The sequence below is a fragment of the Trachypithecus francoisi genome, unplaced genomic scaffold (genome assembly GCF_009764315.1).
Source record: "Trachypithecus francoisi isolate TF-2019V2 unplaced genomic scaffold, Tfra_2.0 Lachesis_group3, whole genome shotgun sequence".
NCBI lineage: Eukaryota > Metazoa > Chordata > Mammalia > Primates > Cercopithecidae > Trachypithecus > Trachypithecus francoisi.
Window position 1 is genome coordinate 148904987 of NW_022681468.1, and position 25203 is coordinate 148930189.

Consider the following 25203-nt stretch of genomic DNA (forward strand, 5'->3'; position numbering starts at 1 on the left):
TAGCAAGAAAGGGCTCATCTTCTATCCCAAGGGAAATTCCAAGTGCCATTTCCACTCTCATGTGGGGCTCCTGGTAAGTTACATTTAAATTAGCATTCTTTTTCATTGGCCAGGAAAGGCTGGCAGTTCATTTGTAGGCAAATACCCTTGCTGTTTTTTTCTTTTTTTTTGAATCTTTACAAAGTCACTCAGCAGGCACACACTTAACGCTTGCTCCGTGGAGAAAGGTTAAACGGTTTCCCCAAGACCACACAGATCAAGCAAGTGGGGGAGGAGGGGCTCAAGGTGCCTGGTATACCTCGCCACACTCCCATAATTACCCAAACCGTCTCATTCCAAGCCCAAGAACCGGGCTTTCAAAGGGGACACGAAAGGAACGCCCGGGAGGTGAGCGCCAGGAGATCGGGAGAGGTGCCTTTCCCGGCATGCTCTGCAGCACACCGAGGGGCGCCAGGCGTATCCCGGCGTGCATCGGGGAGCGCCCAAGGGCGATGGTTCCCGGCTCCTGGAGAGGCGCGCGAAGTTAAGCCGGTAGGTGCGAGCTTCCTTAGCTTTGAACCTCTGGTTTCTCGTTTCCTCTTTATGAGTTTAATTCCATAATGGCAGAAAAGGATGGCCCTCTAACTACCCTCCCTCTCCGCGTGCGAACGACTCGGCGCCGCTTCGAGCTCGGTGCCAGGTGATTAGCGGGTAGGGGCGGGCCGGCGACCAGCACGTGACCCGAACTGGCAGCCAATGACTAGCCGGGTGGGCCAGCAGCGCGAGGATTCCGGGACCCGCGAGCGGAGCGGCGCGTGGGTCGGTTGCTGTCGGCCCTGGCAGGTACGCGCAGGCGCTTTGCTTGCCACGCGCTACGCCCGTCCCCACGCGCCTGGTGGCGTGTTCTTGGCGCGAGGTGTTAAGAGTCTGGGTGTTTTTGTGAGTTGGGGGGAAGGAAAGGGTGGCGGGGAGGGGGCTGAGGCGTCACGTGGACGCCACAGCCAATCTCAGGCCGAGGCGCACCCACAGCTTTCCCCGGCGCCCCGGGGTGCGACGTGTTCAGTGAGGTTCGACCGGGCCCTGACGGCCTGAGCGCTCTTTCGAAGCGCGTGTGCGGCCCGTAAATTCTGGTCGCGGCTTTTCGCGGCGTCCTGCTCCGCGGCGAGCACAGACGACAAGTTCTCAGCAAAATGGCTGCTGGAAAGAGTCGCCAAGCAGGGGGAGCGCTGGGGCCGCGTGAAGGTCACATGACGAGGTTGGCAGCGCGTGCTGCTGGCGCGGGGCAGGGGGAGGGTGGGGGGGCGTGGCGGGTCACGTGCCTTCGACTGCGCCGGCCTGTGGTTTTCCAGCGTCTTTGCTGCGGTCGTATTGCCTGCTTTTACTCCTCCCACCTCGAAGCGTGGCAAGCGTCGGTGAGAAGCTGTGTGGTGTACTGGGATGAGCCGAGATCTGGGAATTCGGAGGCCTGGGGTCCAGGCCTTTGGCTGGTTTCATCTTGCCACTCTCGGCTTCCATTTCTCATTCAGCTTGGTAGAGGAGATCACCTCTTAAGGTCCCTCATACGGCCTCTGACTTCCTCACCTCAATCTCAATGCAGAAAAATTTTTTTTAACAAATTCTTAACAATTATAATGAGACAACCGCCCCCTCCCAAAAAAAAAAAAAAAACCCACAGCCTCTACCCTCTCAATCTTTACAGTGATGTGGGAAACCTGGTAGAGGTAATTTGTTATAATATTCTGGGCATGTCTGTCCATCTTTATCATTCCCATTTATACTTTAGAGGGGCCCACGACCTCATTTGAAAAATGCTGTCTTTTAGACATCTAATCCCTATGTATTTTCTGGGAGGAAATCAAAAGGTGACTACTATTGTCATAACTGTGGAGATGGGGAAATAGTAGTATTTAAAAGGGAAATGCTGATCACCCATAGCGCTGGCTAGAAGGGCCTAGAAGTCTTCGTTTCCACTTGATGGGCTATTTTTGTAAAATTTTAGAGACCTGATAGCCTGTGGCATTTTTCTTGGTCTCTGCTCCCAGTTCCAGCTCTTCATTTCACCAAAGAAGGGTCAAGACGTTGGTGAAGAAAAGTATAAATTGTATGTTTTCCACACCACTGCTTATGTTTTATGATACCTTTTGATTTATCTTAAAAAGAGCCTTTGAAGATTGTGCGAACACATCTGGAAAACATTTATTGAGCAATCATAATAGCTGTCACTTTTGAGTAATTACAATAGTTAACATCTTTCTGGCTTGGTGTTTTAAATACTTTGTACTGTATTTAATTTATTTAGTTCTCATAAGAAACCTATGAGGTAAGTACTGTTATTTCCATTTTACCACTGAGGAAAATAGCAACAGAGAGATATGGCTGGCAGTTTTACATGATTCCAACCAGATTTCCTTTTGAAAACTTGACAAAATGGTTTTAAAATTCATTTGAAAAAGTAAACCTAGAAAGTAAGAAACTTTTTGGAAGAGAAGAATGGGAAAAGGACTTGTACTAGAGAATATACAAATAAAGCTATGATAATCAAAATATAAGTAGCAACCCTGGAACACAAGAGTGATGAAACAGAATAATCTAGAAATATATAAGGTTATTTAGTGTTACAAAGGTGGTATTTCATATCAGTAGGGAAGGGGTTCCAGAATTTATGTTGGAACAATCAACTGTTTGGAGAAAGAATGGGATTTTTACCTTAAGATTTAAATAAAATTGCCAGGCGTGGTGGCTCACGCTTGTAATCCCAGCACTTTGGGAGGCTGAGGCGGGCGGATCACCTGAGGTTGGGAGTTCCAGACCAGCCTGACCAACATGGAGAAACCCCGTCTCGACTACAAATACAAAATTAGCCAGGCATGGTGGCGCATGCCTGTAATCATAGCTACTTGGGATGCTTGAACCTGGGAGGTGGAGGTTGCAGTGATCAGAGATTGCGCCATTGCACTCCAGCCTGGGCAACAAGAGTGAAACTGTCTCCAAAAAAAAAAAAAAAAACTAGGTGAATTATATATATATATATATTTTTTTTTTTTTTTTTTAGAGGGAGTTTTGGGCTTGTCCCCAGGCTGGAGTGCAGTGATGCTCACTGCAACCTCTGCCTCCAGGGTTCAAGCAATTCTGCCTCAGACTTCCGAGTAGCTGGGATTACAGGTGTCCACCACTACACCTGGCTAATTTTTGTAATTTTAGTTGAGATGGGGTTTCACCATGTTGGCCATGCTGGTCTGGAATTCCTGACCTCAAGTGATCCTCCAGCCTTGGCCTCCCAAAGTGCTAGGATTATAGGCGTGAGCCACTGAGCCTAGCCAAATTAAATTTTTTTTTTTTTGAGAGTCTCGCTCTGTGGGCCCATGCTGGAGTGCAATGGCACGATCTCGGCTCACTGCAACCTCCGCTTCCTGGGTTCAAGCAGTTCTCCTGCCTCAACCTCCCAAGTAGCTGGGATTATAGGTGTAGGCCACCACACCCAGCTAATTTTTGTATTTTTTTTTAAATTTTATTTTTTGAGGCCAGGCGCGGTGGCTGAAGCCTGTAATCCCAGCACTTTGGGAGGTCGAGACGGGTGGATCACGAGGTCAGGAGATCGAGACCATCCTGGCTAACCCAGTGAAACCCCGTCTCTACTAAAAAATACAAAAAACTAACCAGGCGAGGTGGCGGGCGCCTGTAGTCCCAGCTACTCGGGAGGCTGAGGCAGGAGAATAGCGGGAACCCGGGAGGCAGAGCTTGCAGTGAGCTGAGATCCGGCCACCGCACTCCAGCCTGGGGGCCAGAGCGAGACTCCATCTCAGAAAAAAAAAAAAAATTTCAGCCTGGGGGACAGAGCGAGACTCCGTCTCAGAAAAAAAAAAAAAAAAAAAATTATTTTTTGAGACAGAGTCTCGCTCTGTCGCCCAGGCTGGAGTACAGTGGCGCGATCTCGGCTCACTGCAGCCTCTGCCTCCCAGGTTCAAGTGATTCTTCTGCCTCAACCTCCCAAGTAGCTGGGACTACAGGCAGACTATGCCTGCCACCACACCTGGTTAATTTTTGTATTTTTAGTAGAGACGGGGTTTCACTATATTGGCCAGGCTGGTCTCAAACTCCTGACCTCATGATCCGTCCGCCTCGGCCTCCCAAAGTGCTGGGATTACAGGCGTGAGCCACCACACCCGGCCAATAATTTTTGTATTTTTAGTAGAGACGGGGTTTCACCATGTTGGTCCGGCTGGTCTCGAACTCCTCACCTCAGGTTTTCCTCCCATCTCGGCCTCCTAAAGTGCTGGGATTACAGAAGTGAGCCACCGCTCCTGGCCCAAATTAAATATTAAAATATAAAATGTAAAATCAGAAAATTACTGCTTTAAAAAACTGGGAAAATAGTTTTCCAATCTTGAAATAGGATGAGGCCAGGCACGTGGCTCATGTCTATAATCCCAGCACTATGGGAGGCCCAGGTGGGAGGATTGCTCAAACCCAGGAATTCAAGACCAGCCTGGGTAACATAGTGAGACCCCATCTCTACAAAAAAATTGCAAAATTAGCTTGGTGTGGTGGCACCTCCCTGTTGTCACAGCTACTCAGGAGGCTGAATTGGGAGGATCACTTGACCTCGGGAGGTCGAGGCTGCAGTGAGCTGTGACGTGTCACTGCACTCCACACTGGGCAACAGAGACCCAGGCTGAACAAAAGAGAAAAGAGCTGTTTGTTCTACTAAGCATGACTGCCAAGGCGAATCCATAAAAACAAAGATTGATGCAGTTATTACAAAAAAATCTGTCTAGTTGGCAGAAACATGGTAAAGTTGAAAGACAAATTTATTTATTTAGTATTCATTTATATTTATTGAGTGTTTACTATGTGCCAGCCAATTTTTTTAGGTTTAGGAGATCCAGTAATCAGCAAAGCCCGGCAAATTGTGGGAAAAAAAAAAAAAATTGAACAAGGCTAATGCAGGAGGATTCCTTGAGGCCAAGAGTTTGAGAACAGCCCAGGCAACATAGTGAGGCTCCATCTCTAAGAATAATAAATAAAAATAAGTTAGCAGGGAGTGGTGGTGCTATCTGTGCTTTCAGTCCCAGCTATTCAGGAGGCTGAGGAGGGAAGATCCCATGAGCCCAGGAATTTGAGGCTGTGGTGAGATATAGTACCACTGTACTCCAGCTTAGGTGACCGTTTCTAAAATTAAAAAAAAAAAAAAATCATAATATGGGATTGGTTAAGTAAATATGGTGCCTTTAGGCCTGATGCAATGGCATGCACCTGTAATCCTAGCACTTTGGGAGGCCAAGGTGGGCAGATCACTTGAGGCCAGGAGTTTGAGACCATCCTGGCCAACACGTCAGAACCCCTACCAAAAATACAAAAATCAGCTTGGTGTGGTGGCACATGCCTGTAGTCCTAGCTACTCAGGAGGCTGAGGCAGGAGAATCACTTGAACCCAGAAGGTCAGCGCTACAGTGAGCCATGATTGTGCCACCACACTCCAGCCTGGGCGACAGAGTGTCTGTCCCAAAAAATAAATAAATAAAAATAAAAATAAATAAATATGGTACCTTTATAGAGGAGAGTACTTTGTACCTGGTAAACATGATATAGATCTCTATTAATGACTTGGAAACCCTATAATAAGTGAACAAAGCAGGTTACAAAATTATGTGATCACATTTTTGTAGAAATATAGCTGTATATATCCCTTTATAGTACTTCTTCCTTATCCATGGTTTCAGTTTCAGTTATCTGCTGTCAACCGTGGTCTGAAAATATTTTGAGAGACCACATTTATATAACTTTTATTACAGTATATTGTTATATTTTATTAGTTATTAATCTCTCACTGTGCCTAATTTATAAATTAAACTCTATTATAGGTAAGTATGTTAGTATAGGAAAAAACACTGTGTATAGGGTCCAATACTTTCCTAGGTTTTAGACATACACTGGGGGGTCTTGGAATGTATCCTGTGGGGATAAGAGGAGAATTACTATACCTGGAAGTCTAAAAAGATGAATATCAAACGTAAGCTAATGGTGACTTTTTTTGAGCAGTAGGATTTTGGATGAATTGGATTAGAAAAAACTATTTTCCTCTTTTTTTTTTTTGACAAGTGGTCTTTCCACGTTGCACAGGCTGGTCTCAGACTACTGGGCACAAGGGATCTTCTTGCCTTACCCTCCTAAGTAGCTGCAACTGCACCTGCACACTTGACTCTAAAAAAACTTTTTTTGAGATGGAGTCAACTCTTGTTGCCCAGGCTGGAGTGCAGTGGCACTATCTCAGCTCACTGTAACCTCCACCTCCCAGGTTCAAGTGATTCTCCTGCCTCAGCCTCCCGAGTAGCTAGAATTACAGGCATGCGCCACCACGCCCGGCTAATTTTTGTATTTTTAGTAGAGACAGGGTTTCTCCATTGTTGGTCAGGCTTGTCTCGAACTCCCGACCTCAGGTGATCCACCTGCCTCGACTTCCTAAAGTGCTGGGATTACAGGCGTGAGCCACCGTGCCCAGCCTAAAAAAACTATTTTTTAAAAGTTTTAGATTTATAGAAAAATTACAGACTACAGAGAGAATTTTCATATACCTAGCTTCCCTTCCAGCTTTTCCCATTGTTAAAATCTTATGTTAGTATGGTACATTTACTATAATTAAAATAAATTCTTTTTTTTTTTTTTTTTTTTGAGACGGAGTCTTGCTCTTTCGCCCGGGCTGGAGTGCAGTGGCCGGATCTCAGCTCACTGCAAGCTCCGCCTCCCGGGTTTTACGCCATTCTCCTGCCTCAGCCTCCGGAGTAGCTGGGACTACAGGCGCCCGCCACCTCGCCCGGCTAGTTTTTTGTATTTTTAGTAGAGACGGGGTTTCACCGTGTTAGCCAGGATGGTCTCGATCTCCTGACCTCGTGATCCGCCCGTCTCGGCCTCCCAAAGTGCTGGGATTACAGGCTTGAGCCACCGCGCCCGGCAAATAAATTCTTTTATTTTAGTTTTTGAGATGGAGTCTCTTGTCACCCAGGCTGGAGTGCAGTGGCACTGTCTCTGCTTACTGCAGCCTCTGCCTCCTGGGTTCAAGTGATCCTCCCACTTCAGCCTCCCCAGTAGCTGGAATTACAGGTGATTCTTGTGTCCCAGTCACCCAAGTAGCTGGGATTATAGGCATGCGCCACCACGCCCAGCTAATTTTTTTGTATTTTTGGTAGAGATGGAGTTTCATCATGTTTCCCAGGTTGGTCTCCTGAGCTCAAGCAATCCACTCTCCTTGGCCTCCCAAATTGCTGGGATTACAGGTGTGAGCCACCACACCCAGCCTATTATAAGTAAGGAACCAATAATGATACGTTATTATTAACGAAAGTCCATAATTTATTCAGATTTCCTTTTTATCTAATGTCCCTTTTCTGTTCCAGTATTCCATCCAAGATAACACAGTACTTTTTGTAGTCATATCTCCTTAGGATCCTCTTGGTTATGATAGTTTCTCATGCTTTCCTTGTTTTTGATGACCTTGACACTTGTGAGGAATACCAGTTAGATTTTTTGTAGCATGTTACTCAATTGGGATTTGATACTTTTTTCATCATTAGACTGGGATTAGAGTACTTAGTATCAACATGATTGTCACTATTGATGTGACCTTGATCACTTGGCTGTCAGTTTGGTTGTTAAATGTTTGCTTTTCTATAGCTAATATTAAAAAAATTTGTTACTTGCAATATAAAAGTAAATATTTGTTGATATTCTGCACATGTCTACCAGTAACATTTATAATGAGTAATACATTGACAAGCCTAATAATACAGAAAAAGGATAATGGATGTTATAATCAAGGAAAAATAATGACGAAGTTGCCTGAAGGGCTAATTGTAGAAAGGAATTAAGGGCATTAGTACCACGTAGCTTATTTTATTTTATTTTATTTTTTTATTTTTATTTTTTTTTGAGACGGAGTCTCGCTCTGTCGCCCAGGCTGGAGTGCAGTGGCCGATCTCAGCTCACTGCAAGCTCCGCCTCCCGGGTTTACGCCATTCTCCTGCCTCAGTCTCCCGAGTAGCTGGGACTACAGGCGCCCGCCACCTCGCCCGGCTAGGTTTTTTTTAGTAGAGACGGGGTTTCACCGTGTTAGCCAGGATGGTCTCGATCTCCTGACCTCGTGATCCGCCCGTCTCGGCCTCCCAAAGTGCTGGGATTACAGGCTTGAGCCACCGCGCCCGGCCGTAGCTTATTTTAACAGTCTTTAAGCTGTTTTAGGACTCTGTTCTTTTTTTTTTTTTTTTTTTTTTTTTTTTTTTGAGACAGAGTCTCGCTCTGTTGCCCAGGCTGGAGTGCAGTGGCCGGATCTCAGCTCACTGCAAGCTCCGCCTCCCGGGTTCACGCCATTCTCCTGCCTCAGCCTCCTGAGTAGCTGGGACTACAGGCGCCTGCCACCTCGCCCGGCTAGTTTTTTGTATTTTTTAGTAGAGACGGGGTTTCACTGGGTTAGCCAGGATGGTCTTGATCTCCTGACCTCGTGATCCGCCCGTCTCGACCTCCCAAAGTGCTGGGATTACAGGCTGGAGCCACCGCACCCGGCCAGGACTCTGTTCTAAGAAGAACATTCTGGTAATCAAGAATTGAATCTAAATTCAAAGGTAGGAAAGGAATTATTCAATTATTCATAATAGGATGAAAATACAAATAGGATAGTTTAGATCAATTAGGTGAAATCTTACAATTCAACAACAAATAATTAATGAGCCCTACTGCGTGCCAGGTGCTAAGGATTGAGCAGTGAACAGGACAAAGTCCATACCCTCATGGAAGTTATATTTTGGTAGACTATGAGCTAATAAAGATTATTTCAGGGCCAGGCATGGTGGCTCATGCCTGTAATCCCAGCCCTTTGGGAGACTGAGGCAGTTGGATCACCTGAGGTCAGGAGTTTGAGACCAGCTTGGCCAACATGGTGAAACCCTGTCTCTACTAAAAATGCAAAAAATTAGCCGGGCGTGGTGGTGTGTGCCTGTAGTCCTAGCTATTTGGGAGGCTGAGACACGAGAATCACTTGAACCCAGGAGGCGGAGGTTGCAGTGAGCTGAGATCATGCCACTGCACTCCAGCCTGGGTGACAGAGCAAGACTCTGTATCCAAGAAAAAAAAAAGTGCTATGAAGAAAACAGAGAGTGGTGGTGGTGGGTTTGGTGGTTCTTTTAGATGGGTTGCCAGGCAAGGCTTCTCTGAAGTAACATTTGAAAATAACACAACCTGAATGATAAAAAGTAAGACACACCAAAACGTGGAGAATTGGAAGTAGTGGGAATAGTAATGCAAAGACTGTGTCAAAAATCAGTTTGGGGATTTTCAAGGAATTGCAAGAAGGCTAGTGTGCCAGAGTTGGGAGAGTGCCGGGGTATGAAGTGGTGGTGGTGGTGGTGCATGGTGGTAGGAAACGAGATTGAGAATTGGCTGGGCTCAGATTGTGTGGAGCCCTGTAGACCATAAGGTTTTTGGATTTTATTCTAACTGATGGTATTCATTGGACAGTTTTGTGCAGAAAAATGATACCTAATTTATGTTTTGAAAACATTGCTTTGCTGCAGAGGCAATTAAGAAGCCATTGGAGGCCAGGTGCGGTGGCTCACACCTGTAATCCCAGCACTTTGGGAGGCCGAGGCAGGTGGATCACGAGGTCAGGAGATTGAGACCATCCTGGCTAACATGGTGAAACCCTGTCTCTACTAAAAGTACAAAAAAAAAAAAATTAGCCCGGCATGGTGGTGGGCACCTGTAGTCCCAGCTACTCGGGAGGCTGAGGCAGGAGAGTGACGTGAGCCCGGGAGGCTGAGCTTGCAGGGAGCTGAGATTGTGCCACTGCACTCCAGCCTGGGTGACTGAGCAAGACTCCGTCTCAAAAAAAAAAAAAAAAAAAAAGCCGTTGGAGTGGTGTGAGGTACAGTAGCTTGGATGCGTGAGGTAGATAGAGTCAGTGAGAAGTGATTGAATTCAGAGCATGTTTTCAAGGTAGAACCAACAGGATTTGGTGATAGATTAGCTGTGGGAGGTGAGTGAAAGAGTAATCAAAGATGATTACAAGGCTTTTAGCTAGAGTGACTGGTGCCATTTACAGAGATGGGAAACAGGAAGGAGCTAGTTTGAATGAAGTGTTCAGATGTTTGGAGCTTGAGATGCCTGCTAGATATCCAGGAATAGCCATTGAGTAGGCAGTTGACTATAAATTCTAGAGCCTAGGGTCAAGATCAGGGTTGTGAATATACCTTTGGGATGTCATCGATATGTTGATGGTGTTTAAACACATAGAACTGCCAACCTCAGCAACATAGTGAGACCTTGTCTCTAGAAAGAAAAACAAAAAATTAGCTGAATGTGGTGTGGTGTGCCTGTGGCCCCAGCTACTTGGGAAGCTGATGTGGGAGGATTACTTCAGCCTGGGTGGTTGAGGCTACAGTGAGCCATGATCATGCCACTGCACTCTAGCCTGGGTGACAGATGGAGATCCTGTCTCAAACAAAAAACAAAAAACAAAAAAAACAAAATAAAAACAAAAACATGTAACTGGTTAGGTCAGCTAGGGAGTAAAGAAGAGGGGCCAATGACTGAGCCCTGAGACTACTGACATCATGGAGGGGAATAGATTGTAATATATACTTAAATTTCTTTTGTGTTGGTATTGGGACCAAATTGAGCAGCACGTAAATAGTGTAACACTGAATAATGCCTTTGAGATGATTATAATGTTACTAGGCTCTTCCTGTTACTTGAATCCTCATGTTTTTGTCACTTTCCTGCCCGAAGATTTCTACTTTCTCTCCATTGTTTGAGGACATAACCCCCCAGACTTCTTAGTTTAGCAGAGCCTTCATCGTCTGACTACTCTATATCATCTCGCTCCTTTTTATCTTTTCTCCTCTTTTATCACACCTACCGTGCCCAATGTGCTTGGCTCCTCTATAACCCCTTGTTGGCCTGGAATACTCTTTCTCCTCCTACTGCTCTGCCTCAAACTCAGTCTTCAATGTCCACCTTAAATTTGCTATGTAATTTTCCCCAATTTCAATGGATAAAATTGACCCCTTCGCTGAATGGTACATCCTCAGTGCTGTTGCTTATACTTCAATTTATAGCAAAATACAAAATCAGTTGGTATTTTGGGTTTTAAAAAAATTCATTTGTTTTCCCAGTGCTTGGCATGTGGTAGATACTTAATCATAATGCATCGAGAAAGTTTAAAAGTTTTACTTTGGCCAAAGAGTAAGTAATTAAAAACTAGATCTTACAATATACGATCATATGGATCATTAGCTGAGATTTTTAGGATCTTTTTATTATGTCAAGTTGTTGATTTTAATGATATTCATTGTGGCATAATTTAGCCAGGACAAAGTTTAGTGAAATGTCAGTTAGGAATCTTAGTTCAGAGACATATTAGGAATGTTTTATTCTCTAGGGCTGAATAATGCTTATTCTTTGGAGGCAGGCTATTATAATAGATTTTTCCTTCACTTGCCCACTTTTCCACCCACCTTCTCAGTAGTTGGGAATTCTATTTTAACAGTACACGTGTACTTGGAGCTCTTGCTGGAGACAGAACCTAATGTAATAAATCCAGTAGAATCAGCAGTACTCACCCCAGGAATGTCCTTTAAATTGTTGGACAGAAGGAGGCTTACTGGTGTGAATTGTAGGTGTGAAGATTTTTCAGCCTGTGAGTCCAAAGTAGGGTTGATTATTTTGTCATTCGATCATAAGCATGTATTGAGTACCTGCCATATATAGATGTTGTATGAGGTGCAGTGTGGGGTACACACAAAAGAAATAAAAGGCATGGTTCTCTGCACATGAGGCCCTGACAATTTAGTTGAGGAACTGAAACATAGGAAGGAATTTAATCTGAACAAGCAATATATCAGTAAGTGCAAAGTACTGTAGTATAAATCAGGGACTGCATTTCTTAAGCCCATAATTATATTCTCAGGGTTATATACAGTCTTATATCAAATTTTAACATTTTAGTTTGACTTGAAGTTCTGCATTTTCTCTTATCCTTTAACATTTCTGGTTTCAATAAGATATTGATTTAGCTCTTTGTTTGATATGATAAAAGCCACGTATAAGAAGACTTCTTGGCCGGGCGCGGTGGCTCAAGCCTGTAATCCCAGCACTTTGGGAGGCCGAGACGGGCGGATCACGAGGTCAGGAGATCGAGACCATCCTGGCTAACACGGTGAAACCCCGTCTCTACTAAAAAAAAAATACAAAAAACTAGCCGGGCGAGGTGGCGGGCGCCTGTAGTCCCAGCTACTCGGGAGGCTGAGGCAGGAGAATGGCGTAAACCCGGGAGGCGGAGCTTGCAGTGAGCTGAGATCCGGCCACTGCACTCCAGCCCCGGTGACAGAGCAAGACTCCATCTCAAAAAAAAAAAAAAAAAGAAGACTTCTTGGCTGGGCGCGGTGGCTCAAGCCTGTAATCCCAGCACTTTGGGAGGCCGAGACGGGCGGATCACAAGGTCAGGAGATCGAGACCATCCTGGCTAACCCGGTGAAACCCCGTCTCTACTAAAAAATACAAAAAACTAGCCGGGCGAGGTGGCGGGCGCCTGTAGTCCCAGCTACTCAGGAGGCTGAGGCAGGAGAATGGCGTAAACCCGGGAGGCGGAGCTTGCAGTGAGCTGAGATCCGGCCACTGCACTCCAGCCTGGGCGACAGAGCGAGACTCTATCTCAAAAAAAAAAAAAAAAAAAAAAGACTTCTCTGCCACAATGTTGCATCCAAGCATTTTATTCTTTCATGTCTATAAAGAAAGTACATAGGCCCACACCTATAATCCCAGCACTTTGGGAGACCAAGGAAGGAGGATTGCTTGAGTCCAGGCGTTCGAGACCAACCTGGGAAACGTAGCAAGACCCTGTCTCTATGAAAATATAAAAATGAAAAATAAAAAATAAAATACATAATTTGAAATGGTGGAATGTCATTTATCCTTTACAAATATGACAGAGGCACACTTTCACTTTTTTGCTATGTGTAGGTTCCTCCTCCGCATACTTTGTGTTTCCACTTAAAGGGGTGGAGGGGGAGAAAGAGAACCTGGAGAACAAACTTTGTGTGTGTATATGAATGTGAGTTTAAAAGTATGTATTTTCATTAAAGGCAACCAACTGAACAGAAAAGAAGTATATATTTTCATATTTGAATTATAAAAGTGGTTTTTCTTTTGAGAAGATAAATACATAAGCACAAATAATAATTTTTCTTTTTTTTTTTTTTGAGACGGAGTCTTGCTCAGTCGCCCAAGCTGGAGTGCAGTGGCACAGTCTTGGCTAACTTCAAACTCTGCCTCCCAGGTTCACGCCATTCTCCTGCCTCAGCGTCTCGAGTAGCTGGGACTACAGGCGCCTGCCACCACGCCCGTCTAATTTTTTTGTATTTGTAGTAGAGACTGGGTTTCACCATATTAGCCAGGATGGTCTCGGTCTCCTGACCTCGTGATCTGCCCGCCTTGGCCTCCCAAAGTGCTGGGATTATATGCGTGAGCCACTGCGCCCAGCCGGAGTAATTTCTTTTTTTTTTTTTTTTTTTTTTGAGGCGGAGTCTCGCTCTGTCGCCGGGACTGGAGTGCAGTGGCCAGATCTCAGCTCACTGCAAGCTCCACCTCCCGGGTTCACGCCATTCTCCTGCCTCAGCCTCCCGAGTAGCTGAGACTACAGGCGCCCGCCACCTCACCCGGCTAGTTTTTGTATTTTTAGTAGAGACGGGGTTTCACCGTGTTAGCCAGGATGGTCTCGATCTCCTGACCTCGTGATCCGCCCGTCTCGGCCTCCAAAGTGCTGGGATTATATGCGTGAGCCACTGCGCCCAGCCGGAGTAATTTCTTTTTTTTTTTTTTTTTTTTTTTGAGGCGGAGTCTCGCTCTGTCGCCGGGACTGGAGTGCAGTGGCCAGATCTCAGCTCACTGCAAGCTCCACCTCCCGGGTTCACGCCATTCTCCTGCCTCAGCCTCCCGAGTAGCTGAGACTACAGGCGCCCGCCACCTCACCCGGCTAGTTTTTGTATTTTTAGTAGAGACGGGGTTTCACCGTGTTAGCCAGGATGGTCTCGATCTCCTGACCTCGTGATCCGCCCGTCTCGGCCTCCCAAAGTGCTGGGATTACAGGCTTGAGCCACCGCGCCCAGCCCAGAATAATTTCTAATATGCCAACTATCACTGTTAGGGTATTGATATGTTTCTAGGTTTCTTTTTTTTTAAATGGCAAGTGTTGCTTTTTAACTCAGATACCTTTAGAAAAAAGATAATTATCTTTACATAAGTTTATCTGATCAAGTTACTCTCAATAAAATTCTGTAGTGGCTTTGCATAGTAAATGGAAGCAAGTTGAGACAAGTTCAGATTCCTTACTTACCTTGACACATAAAGCCCTCTACCTCATAGTTTATCTCATGCCATATGTCTCCCTCATACACAACTTGTTTTATCCGTATTACATGTGTGTACTACTTTCAGACCTCTAGATGAGGGGTTGGCAAACGTTTTCTGTAAAGGACTAGCTAGTAAATATTTTAATTTATGGGCCTTAGCATTTCTTTTAAGTACTATGCAATTCTGTTGTGGTAGTAAACTGCAGGACCAGCCCAGAGAGTGTCTACTCTGTTGATAACAGAATATCAGGTTACTTTGTAGATATAAAAGAGCCAAGATTGCAAGTCATGTAGCCTGGGCATGCACAATAGGAAAAGCTTTGATCTCTAACAGCACCCAGAACCAACATCCCTCCTCCCCTTTCTCAGCAGAACCAAGAAGTCTGGGACATGACCAGAACTTGAATGCTGGAACGTTTTCTGAAGCAACGGATCCATTGGCCCTAAAGATCCAGGGCTAAAATTCGCCTCAACATACCTTACTGAGATGGTTAAGTTTGAAGCCCTCCTATCAGACCTTGACAAGCCAACATTTCCAGATCTTTTCCCTTGCCCTCCAACCTCTTAAAACTTGTCCCAGACTCCAAATCAGGGAGACAGATTTGAGCTGGGCCTCCTGTTTCCACACTAGTCTGCCTTGCAGTAAAGTGTTTCTTTTCTCAAAAGCTGGTGCCTCCTACCTGTAGGAGATCTCCTTCCTGTAGGAGATAGGAAAAAAAAAAAAAAAAAAAGGCTGGTGCCATAGTATTGGCTTCAGGGCATACCGGGCAGCGAGCCCATTTGCTAGATAACAGCACTAAAGCAGCCACAGACAATAATACACAAACAAATGAAACGGCTGTGTTTCAGGGAAACTTTATATATAGACGCTGAAATTTGAATTTCATGTACTTTTTTTTTTTTTTGAGATGGAGTCTCGCTCTGTTGCCCAGGCTGGAGTGCAGTGTTGCAATCTTGGCTCACTGCAACCTTCGCCTCCCAGGTTCAAGTGATTTTCCTAGCTCAGCCTCCCGAGTAGCTGGGACTACAGGCATGCGCCACCATACTCAGCTAATTTTTTTTTGTATTTTTTAGTAGAGAGCAGGTTTCACTACGTTGGCCAGGCTGGTGTCAAACTCCTGACCTCAGGTGATCCATCCGCTTCTGCCTCCCAAAGTGCTGGGATTACAGGTGTGAGCCACTACACCTGGTCTTTCATATAATTTTTACATGTCATAAAATTTTATTACCTGGATTTTTTTTCAACCATTAAAATATGTAAAAAAATCATTCTTAGCTTGTGGGGCATATGAAAACAAATGGCACAGCATGGCCTTTGGGGCTATAGTTTATGGATTCCTGCTCACTTCCTGGGTGCCTCTGTCCTTGCTGAGTACACTCTTTTCCCCCTGCTGCACTTTGTTTTCCTAGTATGGCTAACTTATTCAAACCTCATCTCAATATTACAGTCTCAAGGTATTCAGAATTTGTTTTAGATTCTCTTTTTCTGGTGATGGAAGTGCTCTGTTCAGATTTCTCTCTTATTTGAGACAGGGTCTTGCTCTGTTGCCCATGCTGGAGTGCAGTGGTGTGTGCACAGCTCACTGCAAGCTTGACTTCCCAGCCCAGGCCCAAGCCATCCTCCTGCTTCAGCCTCCCAAGTAGCTGGGATTTTGTGCCACCCACCACCCCTGGCTAATTTTTTTTCGTGTTTTGTTTTTTTGAGACAGAGTTTTGCTCTCGTTGCCCAGGCTGGAATGCAATGGCACAATCTCGGCTCACTGCAGCCTCTGCCTCCTGGGCTCAAGGGATTCTCCTGCCTCAACCTCCTGAGTAGCTGGGATTATAGGCAGGCGCCACCATGCCTGGCTAATTTTGTATTTTTAGTATAGATGGGGTTTCTCCATGTTGGTCAGGCTGGTCTCGAACTCCTGACCTCAGGTGATCTGCGTGCCTCGGCCTCCCAAAGTGCTGGGATTACAGGAGTGAGTCACCGCACCTGGCCCCACCCCTGGCTAATTTTAAAAAATATGTTTATGTTTTATTTTTATTTATTTGTTATACTTTTAAATTTTCTTATTTTTTTATTTTTATTTTTATTTTTATTTTTATTTATTTTTTTTTTTGAGACGGAGTCTCGCTCTAGCCCGGGCTGGAGTGCAGTGGCCGGATCTCAGCTCACTGCAAGCTCCGCCTCCCGGGTTTACGCCATTCTCCTGCCTCAGCCTCCCGAGTAGCTGGGACTACAGGCGCTCGCCACCTCGCCCGGCTAGTTTTTTTTTGTATTTTTTAGTAGAGACGGGGTTTCACCGTGTTAGCCAGGATGGTCTCGATCTCCTGACCTCGTGATCCGCCCGTCTCGGCCTCCCAAAGTGCTGGGATTACAGGCTTGAGCCACCGCGCCCGGCCTATTTTTTTAAATAGAGATGGCATCTCACTGGGTTACCCAGGTTGATCTCGAACTCCTGAGCTCAAATAATCCTCCCACCTTGGCCTCCCAAACTGCTGTGGTGGCCTGTAATCCCAGTACTTTGGGAGACCAAGGTGTGAGCCACCATGCCGGGACTGATTTTTAAAATTTTTGGTAGAGATGGGTTCCACTGTGAGCCGTGATTGCACCACTGCACTCCAGCTGAGAGAGAGTGAAACCCTGTCTCAAAAACAAACACACACACAGAAAAAAGAAAAGAAAAATAAAGAAAAAAACTACAAGCATGTGCCACACACACAGACACGCACACACACACACACACACACAGAAATTAAGAGGAATAAAAAGTTGTCAGTGGTAAGATTGTAGGTATCACAAATTATATTATTTGCTTATTTATTTTATAGGTTCTTTGTTAGACTGTAAACTCCTAGAGGTCAGGGATTTTGTCTGTCTTAGAACAGTGCCTGGCTTACGATGGTTTTGAGTAAATGTTTGTTTATTGTTTCATGAATTGAATGTGGAAACATTTCTTTTTGTTGGTCTTAATGTTATAATAATGCTTATTTACATTAAATTAAAACAAAAGTTAAAATTCCTGGTGGGCGTGGTGGCCCACGCCTGTAATCCCAGAACTTTGGGAGGCCGAGGCAGGTAGATCACCTGAGGTCAGGAGTTTGAGACCAGCTTGAACAACATGGTGAAACCTTGTCTCTACTAAAAATACAAAATTATCTGGGTGTGGTGGCGCATGGCTGCCCTATAGCAGCTACTCGGGAGGCTGAGGCAGGAGAATCGCTTGAACCTCGGAGGCAGAGGTTGCAGTGAGCCGAGATTGCACCACTGTACTCCTGGGCAACAAGAGCTAAACTCTGTCTCAAAAAAAAAAAAAGAAAAGAAAAGAAAAGAAAAAGAAAAGAAAATTCCTTTTTTTTTTTTTTTGAGACAGAGTCTTGCTCTGTTGCCCAGGCTGGAATGCAGTGGCGCGATCTCGCCTCACTGCGAGCTCTGCCTCCCGGGTTCACGCCATTCTCCTGCCTCAGCCTCCCGAGTAGCTGGGACTATAGGCGCCCGCCACCTCGCCCGGCTAGTTTTTCATATTTTTTAGTAGAGACGGGGTTTCACCATGTTAGTCAGGATGGTTTCGATCTCCTGACCTCATGATCTGCCCGTCTCGGCCTCCCAAAGTGCTGGGATTATAGGCTTGAGCCACCACGCCCGGCCGAAAATTCCTAATTCTTTTTTTTTTTTCAGACAGTTTTGTCTCCCAAGCTGGAGTGCAGTGGCTTGATCTCAGCTCACTGCAACCTCTACCTCCTGGGTTCAAGCGATCCTTCTGCCTCAGCTTCCTGAGTAACTGGAACTACAAGTGTGTGCCACCACGCCTGGCTAATTTTTGTATTTTTTGTAGAGATGGGATTTCACCATGTTGGCTAGGCTAGTCTTGAACTCCTGGCCTTAAGTGATCCACCTGCCTTGGCCTCCCAAAGTGCTAGGATTACAGGCGTGAGCTACTGTGCCCAGCTCAACCTTTTTTTAGTGCAGCATGGTTTTTGCATTACTGGCCACCTCTGGTCCTCTGTAAGTATTGTACCCAAAACAGGACACACTCTTCTAGATTTAAGCAATCCAGCCCAGCATATAGAGGAATTACTTCCTCTCAGAATCTAGATACCACACATTCAATTTAGGGTTTCTTGTACATGTTGTCCCATTGTTGGGTCATTTTGAACTTTGTAGGTATAAGAGATAGGAAAAACCAAACTGCTTTTTCCTGATCTCACATACTAAACAATTCTGACACCAGATGTGTGTTGGATTTTTCCTTACACACTAAGCAGTTCTTTAGTAGACACCAATTGGATATCCTATAATTCAATTGTAACAGTGTCTACCTGCAGATAGTGTCAGATAGGATCTGAATTGAATTAGTAGGGCTCAACCATACAAAACTGTCTCCACTTCACATGCCAGTTGCATGTCCCAGGTTGTGACTTGTGTTAACCAACTGGCTATAAATTGGGGGTTTCCACAGCCTTCTCCTTGGGTTTGGTTAATTTGCTGGTGTGGCTCACAGAACTCAGGGAAACACTTTATTTGTGTGTATCCATTTATTATAAAGAATATTATACAGAATACAGATGAGCAGCCAGTTGGAAGAGATGCATAAGGCAAGGTCTGTAGGAAGGAGTGTGGAGTTTCTGTGTCCTCCCTGGGCACTCCACACTCCTGGCACCTCCCTGTGTTTAGCAGCCCAAAAGTTGTCCAAACCCTGACCTTTTAGGGTTTTGTGGAGGCTTTATTATGTAAGCATGATTGATTAAATTATTGGCTGTTGGTGATCAGCTTAACCTTCAGCTCCTCTTCACTATCAGGAGGTGGGAGTGAGGTGGGAATCACAGTTTCAACCTTCCAATCACATTGTTGGTTCTCCTGGCAAGTAGCCCCCAGAAGCTATCTAGGAGTTCACCCTAAGTTGCTTTGATGGAACAAAATATGCTCCCGCCACCCAGGAAATTCTAAGGGATTTAAAGGCTCTCTGTCAGATGCTGCTATCACTCAGGAAATTACAAAGATCTTAAGAGTTTTATCTCAGGAACTGGAGGTAGAGACCAAATATCTATTTCTTATTATATTACAATATTACAGTAGGCATTTAAAACTTTAATTTTGCTAACACATTATAATAGTTTCCAACTCTTTCCCAGTAAATGTTGACCTGCTAATGTAACAGAACTGGCTAGCTTGCCTTTTGTGTATTTTTGTTTTTCCCTGCCCTTCTTCATTGGAGGTACTAATAAGTAGCAAAATGTTCAAAAGATGGGTAGGCAGAGAAATGAAGTGAAACCTCTGGAAAGTCTACACTTTTTTTCTTTTTTTTTTTTTTGAGACGGAGTCTCGCTCTGTCACCCAGGCTGGAATGCAGTGGCGTGATCTCTCCTCACTGCAAGCTCCATCTCCTGGGGCACCTGCCACCGTGCCTGGCTAATTTTTTGTATTTTTAGTAGAGGCGGAGTTTTGCTGTGTTAGCCAGGATGGTCTCTATCTCCTGACCTCGTGATCTGCCCGCCTCAGCCTCCCAAAGTGCTGGGATTACAGGTGTGAGCCACTGCACCAGGCCGAAAGTCTACACATTTAAAAAATTTTTTGTTTTTAATTTTATATTTTGCTAACTTCTTTTTTTTTAACTGTCTTTACTGCTTATGCAAAGTCTGCACATTTTATATTATAAAATATATATTTTAAATTTTATAGAGTATTATAAAATTTGTAATATTCTCCAAATAATTCAATGATGACTATACATTTTGTGTTTTTTTTTTTTTTTGAAACGGAATTTCACTCTTGTGCAGGCTGGAGTACAATGGCACGATGTTGGTTCACCATAGCCTCTGCCTCCCGGGTCCAAGCGGTTCTCCTGCCTCAGCCTCCTGAGTAGCTGGGATTTCCGGCATGTGTCACCATGCGTGACTAATTTTGTATTTTTAGTAGAGTTGGGGGTTTCTCCATTTTGGTCAGGCTGGTCTCAACTCCCGACCTCAGGTGATCCGCCTGCCTCAGCCTCCCAAAGTGCTGGAATTACAGGCGTGAGCCACCGCGCCTGGTTGATGACTATACATTTTCTAGATGCTTTCTTCAAAATTCCTGAAATTGCAGGAGAGTAAGTGCTTGTGTAAAAATCAGAAACTGATCTCATGGCTCTCTGTTCAGAAAGTATTGAAAACCTATTTTTTCCAGGAAAATGTGCCATTATAATTTTACCCTAACTTTCCAAAACTGTAACTAAATTCTTATTCCCATCAGCCTTTCATTTCTCATGGATGTCACTATGATATCACGTGGATGTCACTGAGATGTAGCTCATGGATATCATAGACCAAGGGATGTCAACCTTTTTCTTTCTCCTCCTCAGTGTTTCAGGAAGGCAAACATTTTCTGTAAAGGACCAGATAGTAAATATTTAGGCTTTGTGGACCAGAGGGTCCCTGTCTGAACAATTTGACTATGCTTTTATATCACGAAAGTGGTCACAGACAATATGTAAATCAATGGACATGGCTGTCTTTCAATAAAACTATTTACAGAAGCAGACATCAAACCTAGAGTGAAAAGAAATCATTGTACCAAAAAGACACAGGCACATTGCAGCATTATTCACAATAACAAAGAAATGGAGTCAACCTAGGTACCCATCAGCAGTGGACTGGATAAAGAAAATGTGGTACATACACACCATGGAATACTATGCAGCCATAAAAAAGAATGAAATCGGCCAGGCGTGGTGGCTCACTCCTGTAATCCCAGCACTTTGGGAGGCCGAGGTGGGTGGATCACAAGGTCAGGAGATCGAGACCATCCTGGCTAACACGGTGAAACTCTGTCTCTACTAAAAATACAAAAAATTAGCTGGGTGAGGTGGCAGGCACCTGTAGTCCCAGCTACTTGGGAGGCTGAGGCAGGAGAATGGCGTGAACCCGGGAGGCGGAGCTTGCAGTGAGCCGAGGTTGCGCCACTGCACTCCAGCCTGGGAGACACAGCGAGACTCTGTCTCAAAAAAAAAAAAAAAAAAAAAAAAAAAAAAGAAAGAATGAAATCATGTTGTTTGCAGCAACATGGATGCAGCTGGAGGCCATTTTCCTAAGTGAATGAACACAGAAAACCAAATATCACATGTTCTTACTCATTTTTTTCTTTTTTTTCGAGATGGAGTTTTGCTCTTGTCACCCAGGCTGGAGTGCAATGGAGTGATCTTGGCTCACTGCAACCTCTGCCTCCCAGGTTCAAGCGATTCTCCTGCCTCAGCCTCCCGAGTAGCTGGAATTACAGGCGCCCGCCACCATGCCTAGCTAATTTTTGTATTTTTAGTAGAGACAGGATTTCACCATGTTAGCCAGGCTGGTCTCGAACTCCTGACCTCAGGTGATCTGCCTGCTTGGGCCTCGCAAAGTGCTGGGATTACAGGCATGAGCCACTGCGCCTGGCCCACATGTTCTCACTTATAAGTGGGATCTAAACATTAGGTGCTTATGGACATAAAGATGGCAACAGTAGATACTGGGCACTACCAGAGGGGGTAGGGAAAGGGGGACAAGGGTTGAAAACTCTAATTATTGGGTATTATGCTTACTACCTAAGTGACAGGATCATCCATACCCCAAACCTAAGTATCACACAGTATCCCGATGTAGCAAACCTGCACATGTACCCTCAAATGTAAAATAAAAATTCAAATTATTATTATTATTATTATTTTGAGATGGAGTTTTGCTCTTGTTGCCGGGCTAGAGTGCAGTGGCACCATCTCAGCTCACTGCAACCTCTGCCTCCCAGGTTCAAGCAATTCTTCTGCCTCGGTCTCCTGAGTAGCTGGGATTACAGGCTTGTGCCACCACCCTGGCTAATTTCGTGTTTTTAGTAGAGATGGGGTTTCTCCATGTTGGTCAGGCTGGTCCTGAACTCCCAACCTCAGGTGATCAGCCCTTCTCGGGCTCCTAAAGTGCGGGAATTAGAGTAGTGAGCCACCATACCTGGCCAAAAATGGAAATTATTAAAAAATACCTAGAGTGATGTCTGTTGTATCAGCCCTAGTAGTAATGACTGTCATCATAGACCCACTATCTTCACCATCCATGAAGATAGAATAGAATTCTACATGGAAATCATTTTCCTTCAGAGTTTTTGAAAGCCTTGGTTCTGTCTTCCAGTGTTCCTTTTGAGAAATCTTTTGCTAGTCTGATTCTTTTTTTTTCCTTTTATTTTAGAGATGAGGTCTTATTATATTTCCCAGGCTGGTCTCAAACTCCTGGTCTCAAGCAATCTTCTCATCTCACCCTTCCAAAGTTCTGGGATTATAGGAGTGAGCCAAAGTGATTGGCCCCATTCTGACTCTTTTTTTTTTTTGAGATGGAGTCTTGCTCTGTCACCCAGGCTGGAGCGAGTGCATGGCACGATCTCAGCTCACTGCAAGCTCCACCTCCCGGGTTCACGCCATCTTCCTGCCTCCGTCTCCCAAGTAGCTGGGACTACAGGTGCCCGCCACCATGCCCGGCTATTTTTTTGTATTTTTAGTAGAGACGGGGTTTCACCTTGTTAGCCAGGGTGATCTTGATCTCCTGACCTCGTGATCTGCCCGTCTCGGCCTCCCAAAGTGCTGGGATTACAGACATGGACCACTGCGCCCGGCCTCTGACTCTTGATCCATTGTTTAAACCAGTCTTTTCCTGTCTTTCTCTGTCTGGAGGCTTCTCTTGGTTCTTAGCACTTTCTCTGTGTGTCTTTCAGGTTACTTAAATTCTAATCACTTTTTCTAGTCAGTGCAGTGGAGATGGTAGTACCTACCTTAGGCTTGTTTTGAATATTAATGTGATAAAGAATATAAAATGCTAAAAACAGTGCTTTGCATATAACTGTTGCTGTTATCATCAACATGTTACTGAGGCATCTCACTAAAATGCCGTTCTGTAGTTTTGACCGTCCATAACCACCTTTTGGTACTGTGGGGTTCCTATGGTGTGAAATTTTGATTACAGAGACAAAGTCTGGGATAACTTGAAATGATACTAGAGATTTTTAGGGTTAAGGAATGGAAATGGGATCTTCCAGTAGCCTTGAGCCTAAAATAGAGGTTTGGAGTCACGTAAGAATTTGGTATAATCAGAATGTTTGTAACACAAGGAAATAATAAATGCTTGAGGTGATGGGTACCCCATTTACCATGATGTGATTATTATGCTCCGTATGCCTGTATCAAAATACCTCATGTACTGCATAAATTCTATATACACCTACTATGTACCCATAAAATTAAAAAAAAAAAAATAGAGAATTTGGTTCCCAGTTGCATTCACTGAGTTGGAGGTTACAGTAAATACACGTGTACCTTCCTCCACCCAGGTGACCCCTTGCCAGGATTATGCATATGTTAGTGTCAATCACAGTGTTTTCCTAGCTGCTAACTGTATTTATATTTTTCAAGTGAAAGCTTTTTAACACTGCAGGTTACTTTTCAGTTCTTTTAAAGTGTTATAACTTCCCTTTTATTTTAAATAGTGTGTTCTTGGAACCAGCATTTTATATTGCCACTAAAAATTTAAAATAATTAGATCAATATTGGTGTCATTTGAAATAGGATAGTTGGAAAGAGCATATTTTTTTCAGGTTATATTTTTACGCAAAAGCATACTTAATTTCCTCTGATTCTCTTTAATTTTGTTTTTTGAGGACACTCTGCCTTCTGAGTAGCATATTAGTAAAGATGTGGGTAGGAACAGACCTTTTATGTCATCTTTAAGGGAAATAGGGAATCATAAAAGTCCTTATTTGTTTAATTTTTTTTAGTAATACAATTAAAAAATTTTTTAAAAAAGTTTCTAACTCAGTAATTTTTTTGTTTTTATTGAGACAGTGTCTTGCTATGTGCTCAGGCTCAAGCTCAAGGCCCACCTCAACCTCCCAAAGTGCTGGGATTATAGGCATGAGCCTCCACTCCTGGCCAGAATGTTTTTATTTTTGATGAGCCTAAGATTATGTGAGATACACTTGCCTTGCCCCCTAACTTCAGCCTTAAGTTTAGCTGGCTATTTTACTGGTGTTTTGTCCAACAGGTGAGAAAAGGTGAGCTACTTGTTAAATTCTTCCCCCTGCTGGGAAAATAACCAGAAATATATTAAGTTTATCATCTTCACAAATGAATTGTTTATAGTATACTTTTCCTGGCAAGGAGACTTGGACTAATGTTTGAGCCAAATGTGAAAGGAGGTAATCATACAAGTGCTGTTAAAAGGTGAGCAAGATCTGGTGACGGGCTTTGGAAGCAAGGATGACCATCCATTAAACATAGTAGGCACAGTGCATATGTGGCCCACAATACTTTTAGGGGGTCTATGATAATGTTTTAGTCTCTTGTAAAATCAGAAGAAAAAACTATTAGGTGAAACAAAATATTTTCATATATTTCTTTTTGTGTCAATACAGCCATAAAATATAATTTCAATTAAATTTTATTTATTTTGAGATGGGGTCTCACTCTGTTGCCCAGGCTGGAGTGCGGTGGCATGATCTCACTGCAGCCTCTGCCTCCCGGGTTCAAGCACTTCTCCCACCTTAGCCTCCTGAGTAGCTGGGATTACAGGGGTGTGCCACCATGTCCAGCTAATTTTTGCATTTTTAGTAGAGATAGGGTTTCACCATGTTGGTCAGGCTTTATTTTTATTTTTAGAGAGAGGGTTTTGCTCTGTCACCCAAGCTGGGATAGAGTAGCCTGATTATAAGCTCACTGTAGCTTCGAACTCTTGGGCTCAAGTGATCCTCCTGCCTTGGCCTCTCGGTATTGGGATTACAGGCGTGAGCCACTGAACCTGGCCAAAATACGGTTAAAATACATTTTTTTTTTTGTGCGGGAAGGAGCACAATAAAGCAAAA

General features: G+C 44.3%; 1 protein-coding gene across 3 annotated transcripts in view; it reads left to right on the plus strand.

Moving 5' to 3' along the window:
• The first annotated feature begins 461 nt into the window (after positions 1-461).
• Positions 462-25203, plus strand: part of MGA (MAX dimerization protein MGA) — a 177122-nt gene continuing 152380 nt past the window's right edge. The window contains exon 1 of one of the 3 annotated variants that reach the window (XM_033190497.1): positions 462-531. The gene's annotated coding sequence lies outside the window, so the exon portion shown is untranslated. Of the gene's footprint in view, positions 532-731; positions 823-25203 lie in introns of those variants that run through there. The other 2 variants (XM_033190489.1, XM_033190492.1) reach the window with 2 other exon arrangements.